The 15,651-nt window shown below is 47.5% G+C and overlaps 1 protein-coding gene across 4 annotated transcripts in view; it reads left to right on the plus strand.

The window, feature by feature from the left end:
* Nucleotides 1-15,651, plus strand: part of SIRT1 (sirtuin 1) — a 2,084,986-nt gene that overhangs the window by 581,450 nt on the left and 1,487,885 nt on the right. The gene's annotated exons all lie outside the window — the stretch shown is intronic.

A 15,651-nucleotide genomic window follows, 5' to 3' on the forward strand; every position in this document is an offset into this window, starting at 1 on the left:
AGGCAGTTGGGACGATCCGAACAACTATCGCCCAATTGCCTTGCTCGACACCATTGGAAAGATCTTTGGGTCGAACCTGCGGCTCAAACTCGCCAAATGGGCCGAGATGTCACAGATCAACGGCAAACTGGATTTACGAAAGGGACCGGAGTCGACGTAAATCTGCTTATTCTGACAATTCTAAAGCTGGAAACCTTAAACAAAAATGGCAAGATTCACCTAGCTTTCATTGATATGAAACAAGCGTTCGATGGTGTGAATCGAAGCTTATTATGGGAAAAATTGTCAAAATGGCAATGTCCGGCTTCCATTTTAGAGCCTGTCATTGCTCTACATGAAAACACTTCAATTAAAGTCCGGCTAAACAATAGCGGATTGCTATCCAATGCTATAGCTACCCACAAGGGTGTTAAGCAAGGATGTCCCCTAGCTGCAGAACTATTCAAACTATTTCTAGCAGATCTGCCAATCTATCTGAACAAAGTTATATGCTTCTCACCAAAAATAATTTAAACGTCAATCAATTGTATAGTCTACGCGGATGACCTGGTTCTGATAGACGGAACCCAAATTGGTTTACAACGTCTCTTACTAGGCTTGAAATCCTACATGGGCATAAACCAATTGGAAATAAACTCACAAAAAACTAAGATCATGTCCATTGGAAACATCAGAAGCAAAAAAGACAAAGGTTTCAGGTGGAAAATTGAAGAAATTAACCTAACATCTGTCGATTCAATAAAATACTTGGGGATACAATTTAACAACTCCATCTGCGAACAACAATGGGCTGCAGAACTAACATCCAAAATGTCGAAGTTAACAATACAAGCTGTAAAAATCAATAAAAATGTTGGAAAATTTTCATTGGAACCCGTACTCAAATTTTACTTACAAAAGGTAACCCCAATAATAATCTTTGGGGCTGAGGCGGGTTGGAATATAAACGTGCAAACTTGGCATGCTTTGGAAGGACGCCTTTGGCGGAAAGTCCTGCAGCTGCCACAGGCAACACCGCTAACCAGTCTGCGACACGAACTAGCAACCAACTCTCTTCATATGAGAGTGGTCTGAAACTCAATCTTAACAATGCGAAAAATGGCCCTCGATTCACCGGCATACAAAATCTTTGCCAGCAATGGCAGTTCAAACAAAAGCGACCTTCTCAATCTATGGTTTCGCAAACTGTCGGCTTTCCTTACAGCTGCAAACCTAAGCAATCAAGAACTGCTAAATTGCCCACAGCTTGCAAAAAAGAAATGTGAAAACTGGGCATGGATCGTCAATAATGAAGCAAGGTTAAAATTAAAATCAATAGAAGAAATGGGAGGCGTTCACAGGAAACTAAACGAACCAGCGCGATATTTATTGCACTGTCCATCTCGTCATCACCGAGACCAATTTTTAAGGTTTCGAGTCAATGTTTTAAAAACGAAGGGAATTCTTTGGCAAAGAAAGGATAAATCTATTGACGATAATCTCTGCCGATTCTGCAAACAGTCAATTGAAACAGCCAAACATCTGCTAATTGAATGTACTCAAACTGTCAGACAACGCTTATTACATCTGGGAGATTTTGCACCTCTGGTTGAAGATATGGAGAGGTGGTGGGGGCGGATCATTTCAGGAAACAACATAAGACTCGTATGTGCGACCTTGAACTACTTTGACTCTATTCTGAAAATAGACTCTCTCAAATAGTTACCAGCAAGAGTCTATATTAGAACACTGGTGGAGTCTATTTCTCGTTTGTGAATTGATCTTTTTCTGTTGAAACAAGTTTGTCTCTTGAATGCCAACTGAAGTTTTTCAATAAAAAAAAAAATGCCTCTGATAAAATACTGTATAACCTTGCTGTGATGTCTTGACAGTTGATTATGAATGCTGTAATCCACCTTCAGGAGAAAGCATGAAGAATGAATGGGGAGGCATTGTTAATGGATTCCTCGACTTCATAGCAATTACCGAAACTTGGCTTCACGCAGCCTCAGGCCCTCTACTCTCCCTCGCTATCCCTCCAGGCTATAACATCATCAGACATGACCGTAATTCTAATCAGTCCAAAGGTGGTGGCATTGCCATTATCCACAAAAATGCTCTAAACTTCCACGCACCACTTTTCCGCTCTGGAAGCACTGACAGCTAAACTAGCTGTTACCCCTAACCACTCTATCACCTTCCATCTACTTTACCGGCCACCCGGCCCGCTATCCACCTTCGCTGAGGACCTCTCTAACATCATCACTCACAACACCAAAACTAATTCCCAAGTCACGATATTGGGGGATTTCAACCTAGGTCTTTCTGACCCCAAGGACAATGCTGCCACGACTATTGATAATATCCTTTCGAATGCAGGATTCACACAGTTCATAAACCAACCTACCCACAACAAGGGCAGAACCCTTGACTGGATAGCTGCCCACAATTGTCCCATCAACATCACCTCCAACCAACAGTGCTCATGGACTGACCACAACTTAATTACGTTCAATATCCAGTCCAAACCTGTCAGCCCTTCTCCAAGCATTTCACCTGCTACGGCCACTCGCAATAAACGTGACATCACCTGCGACAGACTCCTCCCTCTCCTCCTCCCTGTTCTCAATGACCAGGTTCTCTCATGCTCTGACCCCACGGCCTTGGTTGATGCTTTTAATCGGGCTATGGTTAAAGCCTTAGACACCATCGCACCCTCTAAACTGAGAAAATCCAAACCTCGATCCCACCTGAATTCTTGGTTCACACCCCAGCTTAGAACTTTTCGCAAAGAAAAACGAATTGCGGAATCTCACTGGAAAAGCAACCACTCTCCAGTTAACAAATCGTGTCTACTCTTGGCTACCCTCAATTACAAGGAAGCCATACTCCAGGCAAAAAAAGACGCATACAATAAACGTATCGAACAAGCTAAATCCAACACCAAAGAATTGTTCAAAATCCTAAATGAACTTTAAACTCCTGTTACTGCACCTGACACCTGCACCAAAGATAGCACCTGGTGTTCCAAAATCCAAGAGGCTCTCCTAGGCAAGATTGCCACTCTCCAAATTAAAATCAACAACAAACAAACTAGCCTTCAATCCAACCCTCAACCGAACCTCATACCTGCCATAAACCACTCCATCCCAGATTCGCTGACTCCTTTTAGCTTCTCTCCATTTCTGAAGTGGAAAAGATCATCGCTAGCCTTAAACCTTCCAACTGTCATGGTGACCTTTGTCCTGCGCCCATTATTAATGAAGCAGCTCACGACCTAGCACCATTCATCACTACGCTCATCAACTCCTCCTTTAGCTCTGGGATTGTACCTGACAATCTAAAGGATGCGTGGGTCATCCCTCTCCTGAAAAAACCTACTTTGGATCCCAGCATACCTACAAATTACAGGCCAATCACTACTGTCCCATTTCTACTAAAAATCCTCGACCGAGCTGCGTATTTACAAATTCAAGAATACCTTGATTCAAACAAACATCTGGGACTTAGGCAATCGGGGTTTCGGCCACGCCATGGCACTGAAACTGCCCTTATCGATTTAAAAACGCAGATCCAAGATCTAAAAGACAAAGGCAAACTTACGCTATTACTTCTCCTGGACCTCTCGGCGGCCTTTGATCTCGTCAATCACAAAATTCTGTCACCACCTCAAATCAGCTGCACACTTCTCTGACAAAGCTTCAACCTGGATCAGTTCCTTCCTAGATAATAGATCAATGCGCGTGTTCTCTCCACTAGAAGCCGCCCCACCTGCTCCTGTCTCTTGTGGCATGCCTCAAGGGTCCTGTGTCTCGCCCACGTTGTATAACGTGTTTACCAAACCTCTTTTTGATATTCTGGACCATCTGGGCATCACTTATACTAATTACGCTGACGACACCCAGATACTAATCCCTATCACAGGTGACTACACTACTGACTCCCTCGCCATCAATGCCATCTACCAGGTCATCCAAGCATGGATGGCCCAACACGGACTCTGCCTAAATGATGAAAAGACAGAGCTCCTCATTCTTGGCTCACCACAAAAACTTACCAAACTTGACCCTGCTTTTAAGTCCTTCACCATTGATGGGAATACTATTCCTACTGCTAAGGACACAAAAACTCTAGGGATTTACATTGACTCGACCTTATCCCTGACTAGACAAACCAACTCAGTCTCATCAGCAGCGGCTTATACTTGTAAGCTTATTACTGCATGTCGCCCGTTCCTCTCTACAGCTAATTGTGTGACCTTGGCTAGGACCCTCGTACTCTCTAAGGTCAATTACTGCAATGCCCTCTACCTAGGCACTTAATCGCTGTAACTTAAACAAGTTACAAATTGTCCAAAACAATGCAATCAGAGCGGCCCTCAACATTCCCAGGTGCCAACACATAGCTGACAATAGACGTAACCTTCACTGGCTCTCAATCCCTCACCGAATCTCCTTGAAGTCTCTGGCTCTTACCCATAAATGCCTTCACAGCCAAGCTCCTTGTTATCTGGCGAACAGATTTGCCAGATTTGCCGCTCCACTAGACCTCGCAGATTGGCCCAAACCAACTGCCTCGTCATCCCACGATTCAATCTCCAAAGATCAGGTGGAACCAGCTTCCCCATCTTGGCAGCTAAATTATGGAACTCGCTCCCTAATGAGCTGAGAGCAGAACCCTCCTTTCTGAGATTCAAACACCTTACCAAAGTCTGGCTGTCCTCTCAAGACATCGAACACTGGCTCACTGCCTAACTTGTACTTATGACGTACCTTTGTATATACTTCTTATTGTCTATATGTCTTCTTATTGCCATTTTTCTGATTGTAAATTATGTAACTCATCTGTAAACATTGTAAATAATGCCATGTTCTGCTTTCATCATGTTGTATCTAAGTTATGCGCCCGGTTGCCCCTGGGCCTGGTGCGCTTTAGAAATAAAATAAATACTAAATACTTGTAGTAGCCGCAGACAAAGTAATATTTGGGAATGGACCAACAAAAACGTTCTCCATAATATCCAATCATGTTCCAGCTGCAACTTTACGCTTCAGAATTCTGGCACTACTCCAACATCAAACTCGGGAAGTATCTGAACCAGTGTGCTATGGTGGAGACCCCATCCTCTCTTCATTTATGGTCAGTCTAATTTGACACAAATCGAAAACCAACAAGAATGTGCACAGCAATCTACTAAAACACATTCCCACTATTTCTGGCTTTTAGGTATACTTGTACCCACAAGGGAAATTTCACCAATGTGTGCCCTCCCTACTGCCATGACAGATTTCCAGGCCTCCTACCAAAAACATGCATACGGTCATACCAATAACTGAAACGACACCAGTGCAATTACAGAAATGGCACCCACTATTATGTACCCAAATATTCATTGAAATGATGCTCCAACTTATTTTCACCTCTAAATCACAATACTTCTCTCCACCCTGACTGACTTCCCCACACCATCATAGTCACAACCACCATATTCCTACTTGCATGCATGCTTGCAAGTATCTTCTGGGCAGTATGGACAATTCCTCACTTTTGAGTTTGCAAATATTTTGAGGTCACAAACAAGTTGTAAAAATAGGCTGCAGCAGTAATGTATTTTGTCTGCTCCATTTGAAAAAGGTCATCCCGATAAATAAATCCTCAGTGCATCTTGTATGGTCATGCACATGCACCAAAGCATTACAACATTAAACGCACGATAGTGACTCCGCAGCGCACAATACTTGAAGAACTTACTCTCCCCCAACCACTAATACAGTAAGCCTGGAAAAAAACAGGAAAATAAACAGTTGTCTTTGATATACACACAAACCTGACCCATCCTGTGTAGCGATACTCCACAAAGGCCATAATTCAAAATGGAGGAAAATACCTTATGTAGGATGTATATTGCCGAAAATGCATAAATACTGTGGCTGTAGACGAAGCACATGACTAGAAATAATGCACAAGCACACAACCCAGCGTAAAGCAATAAGATATGTTATGTGAGATATATATATATATATATTTCTGAGGCTTGTGGAATCTGCTTAGATCACATGCTGTGCATAGGCCGACATCTAGTGGAAGCTGCAGAGTATTAGTTTGTTTTTCGAAACTCGAAAATGGGCGTCGACACAGGCGTGCCAGTAATACTATCCCTAGTGTGACGTCCACTGTACCCAAGATCCCTCACGCGTCTAGGATCCTCAGATTGTTTTTTTCCGCCATACTGGTCAGAAGCATCTTGCGGAGTCCCCTGGCCTTAGCCATACTTTTGCTAATTATTGAAAATTAACTTTCTTTATTGACCTTCCCCACCCCAACGTCGACCCTCGACACTCGACGACGGCTGGAGAACTCATCGACCGTCGGCTGCTGCACGACGGATCTGGGCCTTGGAAGGCCGCTGGCCTCGGCCCGGGCCTAGTAGGCCGCTGGCCTCGGCCCTGCAAGTAGGGAGAGTGGGGGGTGGTACATACTCTTCATTCTTAATATATAGGTACACCTTATATATTTCCTACACTTACCAGCCCGCTGCCTCAAGGTGCGTATGGAGGGTACCCCTTTCCAATTCTGCCCCAAGTGCAACCGCAAATACCCTTGGGTCGACAGGCACGCCACGTGCAATCTCTGCTTGCCGAGGGACCACCCCGAAGCGAACTGCAGAGCGTGTAGTAGGTTTAAGCCTAAGACACTCAAGGACCGTTCGACAAAGCGTTGGGCCCACCACGCCAGGCAGGCGGCCATGGCAGCGGAGGGCGCCTTCAGCGATGGCAGCGACGCCGTACTTTCGGACGGCGAGGGCATTACGGCGTCGAAGGACTGCCGAGCGCAGGTCCCCGGCCTCGGAAGGTCATCCGGCAGGGCGGCTATGGGGAAGACCCCCGGCGACGCAAGCGCTACACACCCTACACACACTAAGCACACTAAGTCCAACCGAACCTCGACGACGTCGACGTCTCGGAAAGAGGCACAAATAGAACGGTCCGACTCGGTGTCCTCTGGGCGCTCTCGATCGAGATCGCCTCACGACGCAAGGCAATCATCCACTCTTGCCAAGAGTGCCTCGCTCCCTAGATTAACGGAAGTTCGATCGTCGGAAGACAAAGACGACTTCCACCCCCAGGCCGCGCTACAAGATACAGAGGCCGCAGTTAACACCAGCGAGGCCCCACGTTCGAAACACACAGATACCTCTCCCGACCCTCGGCGCCAGGCGTCGAAAGTCTCTGGGGCCTCCAAGGGACAGGGAAAACATTCTTCCACGCACGGGGAGGGGGAGAAACAGCGGAAAGCACAGCCTTCCACTCCTGTAAAACCATCCTTCCACCCTATGCAGACAGACAAACACAAGTCTACTGGGACATCAACATCCAACAAGGGTACCCTTGATAAGTCCTCTAAGTTACCTACAAAAGTCATCCCCTGTTCCAAGGAATGGTCCAGTGAAGATATAGACAGGGTCATGTCAAGGATGTCTTCCTTGGCGGACTTTTATGACAAAAACCCAGAACATTTTCTTTCGTATGACCCTCAAGGGGCCACACCCTCAGGCTCCTCTGATCCTATCCCACTAAGTAAAAAGGCCCGGTTCGAAAGACCTGAACCCTTCGAGGTTCAGCCTTACGCTACTCCATACTCTACTCCACACCCCAGATACCAGGGACAAGCTTTCCCTGAAGGGGATCAGGAGTTTGAAATTATGGAGGAACAAACCGGGACCGAATACTATGCGGATGATGAGGACCTGGAGGAGGGAGAAGATGAGCAGGAAATTTACAGAGTAGATTCCCCGGTAGAGAGCGAAGCCCCAGTTACCGACTCGCCAGTTGATAACCAGCCCCTCCTTAATGAAGTTCTCGCTCGCGCAGCAGAACATTTTCATATCGACACCCACGGTGTACAGGAAGAAAGGGACTTCGCAGAAGAGTTGGTGGGAGAGAGGAGGCCGGTCGCTCAGACCATCCTGATCCTTAAGTCCATCCAACGTAGAATAGATCCGTCCCTGGTGAATCCTAACCTCACCAGAGCCGTCAACCCCAGAGTCGAAAAACTCTTCCGGGCAGCCCAGTCTGACCCGCTTTATATAAGGGGACATCTTAAACCGGACTCCCTAGTGGTCACCAACACTCGGAAGAGGGCTGGGACACCCTTATCGTCGTCAGAAGCTCCTCCCGACAAGGAGAGCAAAAAACTGTACGGGTTTGGCAGGAAGGTAGCCTCAACGTCCGCCTACCAAGCAAGGATTGCTAACTCCACCACCCTGTTGGCCAGTTAAAACTGCCATCAATGGGAAGAGGTCGCGGCGCTCATAGCCTCTGCTCCAGAACCCTTAAAGGGCCAGCTGGCTCGGATCTCGGCAGAAGGGAGAGCCGTGTCTGGGTGCATATTAAAAGCAACTTTCGACGCCGCGGACAACTCAGGAAGGTTGATAGCAGAAGGTACTGTTATCAAAAGACATGCGTGGTTACGGCAGTCGGGGTTCAAAACTGAAACCCAGGCTTCTTTAATAGACAAGCCGGTGGAACCCGATCTATTGTTTGGGAAAGCGGTCGAAGACACACTTAAAAATGCCAAGGATGAATACGAGACTCTCAAATCCCTTGGGCAGCTTACCAACAAACCCCCTAACCAGAGGGGGAACAGTAATTTTCGTCGCCCACGCGGCCAAAATTCACAAAGAGGCAACTATGCCCAGGGACAGGGTACACAATGGAACAACAACCAGCAGTCTACCCAAAGTTACGGCAGGGGTAACAAGAGAGGTCGTGGAAGAGGCAGAGGCAGCCCCAACAAGGGAGGTGGCACGCCTCCACCAAAGCAGTGACGCTCAGTTCAGGGTCCCTTCCCACGCAACCCCAGTAGGGGGGACGCATTTCCAACTTCACCCAGGCTTGGGAAGGGATCACCTCAGACAGATGGGTGCTGTCAACAGTGTCCACAGGATATTGTATAGAATTACTGCAGCGTCCCCGGAACCACCCTCCACGACAAAGAGTACACTCCCTAGAACATCAGAAGATCCTTCTCGAGGAGATCGCCATTCTGCTAGAAAAGGACGCGATAGAACTCGTCCCAAGACACCAGGTAAACAAGGGTATCTATTCAACTTACTTCCTTGTGCCAAAGAAAGATTTGACAATGCGCCCAGTATTGGACTTACGGCCTGCCAACAAGTATGTCAAGCCCCAAAAATTCCGTATGACCACGCTACAAGAGGTAATCCCCCTCCTAAAAAAAGGGGGATTACATGGCAACCTTGGATATGAAAGATGCTTATTTTCATATTTCCATGCTCCCGGCGCACAGAAAATACTTGCGCTTCAAGGTGGACAGTCGCCCCTACCAATTCAAGGTACTGCCCTTCGGGATAGCTTCAGCACCAAGGGTATTCACCAAGGTACTGGCGGTGGCAGCTGCACACCTACGCAGGGAGGCAATCCCAGTGTACCCTTATCTGGACGACTGGCTCATAACGGGGGAAACCCCAGGAATTTGCAGGTCAAACATTCAGAGGACTATCGACCTCCTCCACGAATTAGGCTTCTCTAGCAACGAGAAGAAGTCAAGTCTGGTGCCAAGCACCTCAAAACAGTTCCTAGGAGCAATCCTAGATACTCAGAAGGGATTGACCTTCCCTTCGGAAGAGAGAATTCGAGAATATACTACTGCAAATTCCGCATTATCAGTCAGGTCAACCAATAACGGTACGCAAAGCAATGCGGTTACTGGGCATGATGGCGTCATGCATTTACCTGGTCCCCCACGCGCGTCTGCGCATGCGTCCCATGCAAGAATGGTTGGCGAAACAGTGGTCTCAGGCAAGTGGTCAGTGGGACGATCTAGTGGTCGTTTCGCCAACACTCGTACAAAGCCTACACTGGTGGACAAGAGAGAATCTCGCAAGGGGGAAACCCTTTTACGATCCCGAAGTACAGACAGTGGTGACTACAGATGCATGCCTGACTGGGTGGGGAGCTCACCATCTCCACCACACAGCCCAGGGTCTCTGGTCTCACTCAGTAGCCAAGAAGCACATCAATCTGCTAGAGCTTCTGGCAGTATTCAGAGCGCTTTGGGCGTTCGAGCCCCATCTTCTAAACTTGTCGGTGCAGATCCGGACGGACAGCACGACAGCCATGTTCTATCTGAACAAGCAAGGAGGGACTCGTTCGCCAAATCTGTCCAAGCTTGCCCAGAAAATCTGGATATGGGCACTCAGACGGAACATCTTCCTGTCATCGCAACATGTTCCAGGGGAGCTCAATTCCCTAGCGGATGCTCGAAGCAGAGACTCCCTCCCAGAAGAACACGAATGGGTCCTTCACAGAAATATCATAGAAGATCTCTTCTCTCAGTGGGGTTTCCCCACTATAGACCTATTCCCCACAAGCGAAAACAAACAATGCCCAGGATTTGCATCCAGGTTCCCCCAGCCAGACTCCCAGGGGAACACCCTGTGGATGAACTGGTCAGGGATGTTTGCGTACGCTTTTCCACCAACCCCTCTCATCAGAAAGGTGGTGTACAAGATGAACAAGGAATCGATGACGCTCATCCTAGTTGCTCCCATGTGGGCGAGACAACCATGGTTTCCACACCTACGCAGGATGGCGGTGTGCAAACCCATCAAACTCCCAGCCTGGTACAACCTACTGTCCCAGCAACAAGGTCAAACGGTGCACCAGGAACCCAACTCTATGAACCTAGCAGCATGGCTCCTGAAGTCATAGAGTTTGGACATCTCAATTTACCACAGAGGTGTATGGACATCCTAAAAGAGTCCAGGAAATCAAACACAAGGCACTGTTACTTTGACAAATGGAAAAGATTCGTTATTTGGTGCCAGAATAAACAAATCAACCCTGTTGATTGCACTCCTTCCAACGTTGTGACATACATGCTCCACCTGCTGGATGCAGGATTGGTTTTTAACTCTCTGAAAGTACACCTGGCAGCCCTCTCGGCTTACACCACATCCCATAACAAGGTGTCGTGGTGGTAAGTACCAGTAGTTAAAGGCTTCATGGAAGGAGTAAAGAGACTTCACCCTCCTATTTCGAACCCACCGCCAGGATGGGACCTTAATGTGGTGCTAGCTAAGCTCATGGGGCCCCCTTTCGAACCCATGCATAAAAGTAGTCTCAAACACCTGACTTACAAAACGGCCTTCTTAGTAGCCATTACCTCTATAAGAAGAGTCAGTGAAATTCAGGCTCTGTCAGTGCAGGATCCTTTCTTTACTATCCATAAAGACAAACTGGTTTTACGCACACACCCTAGGTTCTCACCTAAATTTATATCAAAGTTCCATGTAAACCAGTCCATCGAGCTTCCGGCTTTCTTCCAGAACCCGCAAAGCTCGGCTGAGGTGAAACTACACACCCTAGATGTGCGTAGGGCGGTCCTCTACTATGTAAATAAGACCAGACCGCTAAGGAAAACAGATCAACTGTTTGTCTCCGTAGCTACAGGCAGAGAGGGAGATCGCGTCTCTAAAGGCGCTATCTCGAAGTGGATTATCAACTGTATACAGCTGTTACTCTCTTTCTGAAAAAACTCTGCCTTTTACGCCAAGGGCCCACTCTACTAGAGGCATTGGGGCCACTCTGGCTTTCATTGCAAATGTTCCCCTCGACACCATTTGCAAAGCAGCTACCTGGAGCTCTATTCACACTTTTAATCAGCATTACTGCATTGACACTCATTCCAAGACAGATACACAAGTGGGACAAGCGGTTCTAAGACACCTGTTTGCTCATGACCCTTCTCACATCCCACCTCCTTCTTCTGGTACTGCTCGGTAATCTATGCACAGCATGTGATCTAAGCAGATTCCACAAGCCTCAGAAGGGATACATTACTCACCGTAATCGTATTTCTGATGCTTGTATCTGCTTAGATTCACATGCGACCCACCCTTCCTCCCCTCCGAGAGAAGGCGCATGATTCCTTGTAGTCTTACCTGTCTGTATATCTGCTTGGATTATCTGTACTCACGCTACTCCTCATGCTTCCTCATGTCAGAAAAAATACAATCTGAGGATCCTAGACGCGTGAGGGATCTTGGGTACAGTGGACGTCACACTAGGGATAGTATTACTGGCACGCCTGTGTCGACGCCCATTTTCGAGTTTCGAAAAACAAACTGTAATACTCCGCAGCTTCCACTAGATGTCGGCCTATGCACAGCATGTGAATCTAAGCAGATACAAGCATCAGAAATACGATTACGGTGAGTAATGTATCATATATATATATATATATATATATATATATATATATATATTACGATTGGCGGAAAATGTGAAAATGGAGGGTATCTACATCCTGTATATAATGCCTATAATATGTAATTAAAGCAAAGGAAAATACAGTAGGACAAATGCTGCCTTTCATCTGATTTTAAATTAGATTACATTCTGTAAATGTCGGTAATCTAATGTAAAATTTTCCATTTGTGGTTCCATATAATTAATGTACAATGTGTTTGGATTTTAAAAAGCTAACCTGGCAGCTTGTATTGTGTTGCAGAAACAGTTTGATCAGTTTAATAACATTTGTCGAAAAAACATTTTCATTGTGTACTTTTAAAATAAGAAAACGTGCTGATTCTAGCACACTTTTTAAATTCCTGAAGTGTACAAATTAAACCATCTACCATAAACCGTTCAATGCCAATTACTGTCTGTGAAGTGTCACAAAAAACTGTTTTACAAGCACGGAATTTGGACAGCTTGTCACTGTTTAAAGTACAGCCGGGACAGCTGTGCTGGCTAAAGCTGCAAGCATTTTGACGTCGGAACCAAATCGTAATAACTGATTACAGAGCGGTTGTTATGTCACAACTGCCCTGTAATAACATTATTTCTAGGCTGTAATGCGGATATTACAGGCTGCCACGTATTACATTGCCTTATTCTGTAAAACTAAAGCAAGAGGGGTAGATTAGGCAGTAGTAAAGTGGCAGAGCTTTCTTGATTGCTTACAGGTGGAGTTTGTCTGATCGCTAGTTAGATGGCTTTAGCCGAGGGTAGAGCTTTCCAGTGGAGTGGGGCAAGCAGAGAAAAGGAGGAAAAGCAGGAGTCACGGGGGTGTGGGGAGCGGCCGGAGGGGGGGCGGACTGATCAGTTCAAGAGAGAAGGCGTGAAAACTCGCAGTGGGGACACTGAGTTGCAGTAATTCTGGATGGCAAGATCATGAATGGATTGGGAGAGACTAGCAGGAACTAGAATCCAGTGTTATGGTGAGTAGGTTCAAAAGGGTGCATGTGGCAATTGTGTGAACTTTGCGGGACGAAGAATTAGCAGTTCAGCCCATAGCCAGTAGTCCAGTTTTCTGAGCGTTAACAGATTAGAGTTTTAGTTGAGTTGTGCTTGAGGTGCTGGCTGATATTTCTAATGTTATGTAGTTTGAGCCTGAATGTGTTGGAAGTGACCCTGAGGAACTGGAAGATTTTCAGGTCAGTCGGAGAACCGCAACATTTACGAGTCATGGTGAAATCTAATGTGCGCTTTTCTTTGTAACCACGCTTTCCTGTTCACGTTGATGAGGGTGGGGGTGGAGTTACATGATGTCCAGCAGGAAAAAGCCACTTCGAGGATTTTTGTGCCATGATGTGGGTTGCCTTACTATGATGTGTTGGTTATGGCGGGCGAACGTGCCAGCGAAGGTGGCATGGCGGGCGCCGCCCCTTAGTGGGGAACCGAGGGAGAAGCAGGCCCCATAAAGGCATGGGCTTTTCTAGACACTAACACATTCTCCCTCGGTTTCCTGCCTCACCGGATCGTGGTTTTGTTTTGTTTCATTTTGTTTCCAGTGGGACGCCCGCCTGCCTTCCTTCAGAGGACTTCGTTTTGGTTCGAGTTGATCCTGCTGCCGTTCCGGGATGGAAGAGCTCCGGGTGCAGCATTCGTGGAAAGAGGGTCCATCCATTCGTGAGCGAAGGAGGAAGGAGAGGATACGATGGAGCGTTGTGGCAAGGGGCGAAACACCAATGAGCCAGATCAGGGTAAGGAGTTGTCGGTCATACAAGAGTGCAGCCGTGGCAAAGAGTAGGAGCGGGGAACAGGTAGTAAGCATAATCCTCGACGCTACCATTAAGTACGGCCTTGGTTGGGTAATAATGATAATATAATATGGGGGCGGGGGACGGTGTGGAAGGATGAGTCGAGTTATGATATTACACATCCACTACATACACCGAAATGCAGTGGGCAAAAGCGCCAAGGCACAGGTATAATGTGGGTAAGGTAAGCGAATGAAGTGGCAATAAGGTGCCCAGCTGGCGAGTCTGTTTTGGTGGCCGTAATACGGTGGAAGTAACGGGCAGATGGGTGACTGGAAGTAGGTGCTCAACGGGTCCAGTGGGGCTGGTCGGTGTTGTTGCAGCGGTCGCCCTACCGAAATTCTGGAGACCCCTGTGCGGCTATAGGTTAGGGGGCGAGTGAGGTGAAGCCACGCGGCCAATGGCGGCGAGGCAGTAGGCTGTACGGCAGGTACAAGTTCGTCACAAGTGTGGCTTTGTACCATGAATTAGGTTTTTTCCCAGGAAAGTGGACGTGGCGATTCGTTAAAGATATAATATATAAAATAATAAACGATGTTGAATCTATATGTAACGTGTAGAGTATACTGCCAACAAGGATAAGAGTAGGTAGTAACAACGGGCTATTAGATCAGAAGCCACGGGGAGTAGGAGATGTGCAACGGGACATCAAGGAGATATTTAAACAGTGCGCGAATTCGGGCTTCACTGGACACGGATTTGGGGTTTACTTGGAATCGCTGATATCGAAGCAATTTGGGTGCTGGCGCCAGAGATAGGAAGGGGGAGGCGGGGAATACCACATCCTGGTAGATGGGTGGGGCAAATGGTGGGACATCCCACCGATCGCTTTTGGGGACCTCTTGGCAAACGGCGTCGGGCGCAGCATTCAAAGCAAGGGCGCGCTTTGGTCGGCAAACGGGAACGGGAAAATGCGTGCGATGAGAGTGGGAATTGCTGTTACAGGCAATATCGAGGGTTAGGAACAGCTGTTAGGAAGCGCTGGCAGCAAAGATGCCGAACCCTCGTAGGGGCAGTGTGAGAAGGGTGGAAGTTGGTATGCGGCAACGAAGGATCAAACAAGACCACGATGCCCAGGAAATTAGTGCCATGCCCAACTTCGAATTTTATGGGGATGTTAAACTGACAGTGAAGTCCTAATGGGGGAAGGGAGGGATGACTTCCAGATGTAGAGAATCGAATACAGGGGGGAGGGGTACGGGCAAGGAGTAGCTGCATGGTGAACGCGCACGCGCTGGGCAGCTAGCGAAAGCTAAGTGTCATGTCGGTTAGTAATTTCGCCACATATTTGTTGTTTTCGCCGCACGCTGCATGATCATTGTGGCCGGTGCCCAATCAAGCGGGGCCATGGTGCCGTAGGTTATGTCATCCGCGTGGGGTGCCGTGTCCCGCGCCTACGGTGGCTGAGGTGGACGGGAGTTAGTGTCGCGTCGCTGTCTGGGCGACCTGGGGGCAGGTTGGGGCACACGGGGCAGGTGTTTTCCGTGGGCCGGGGAGGGATCATGTCCGGTTTTGGGACAGTTGCAGGGGTGTGGGGGGAAGAGATGGGCCGACCATTTCAGGCGGTAGGGTGTAGAGCACGGTGTAGGTGGCTAGGGGGTGAT

Source organism: Ambystoma mexicanum, chromosome 8, assembly GCF_040938575.1.
Source record: "Ambystoma mexicanum isolate Mex_15411 chromosome 8, UKY_AmexF1_1, whole genome shotgun sequence".
In the NCBI taxonomy this organism is placed as follows: Eukaryota; Metazoa; Chordata; class Amphibia; order Caudata; family Ambystomatidae; genus Ambystoma; species Ambystoma mexicanum.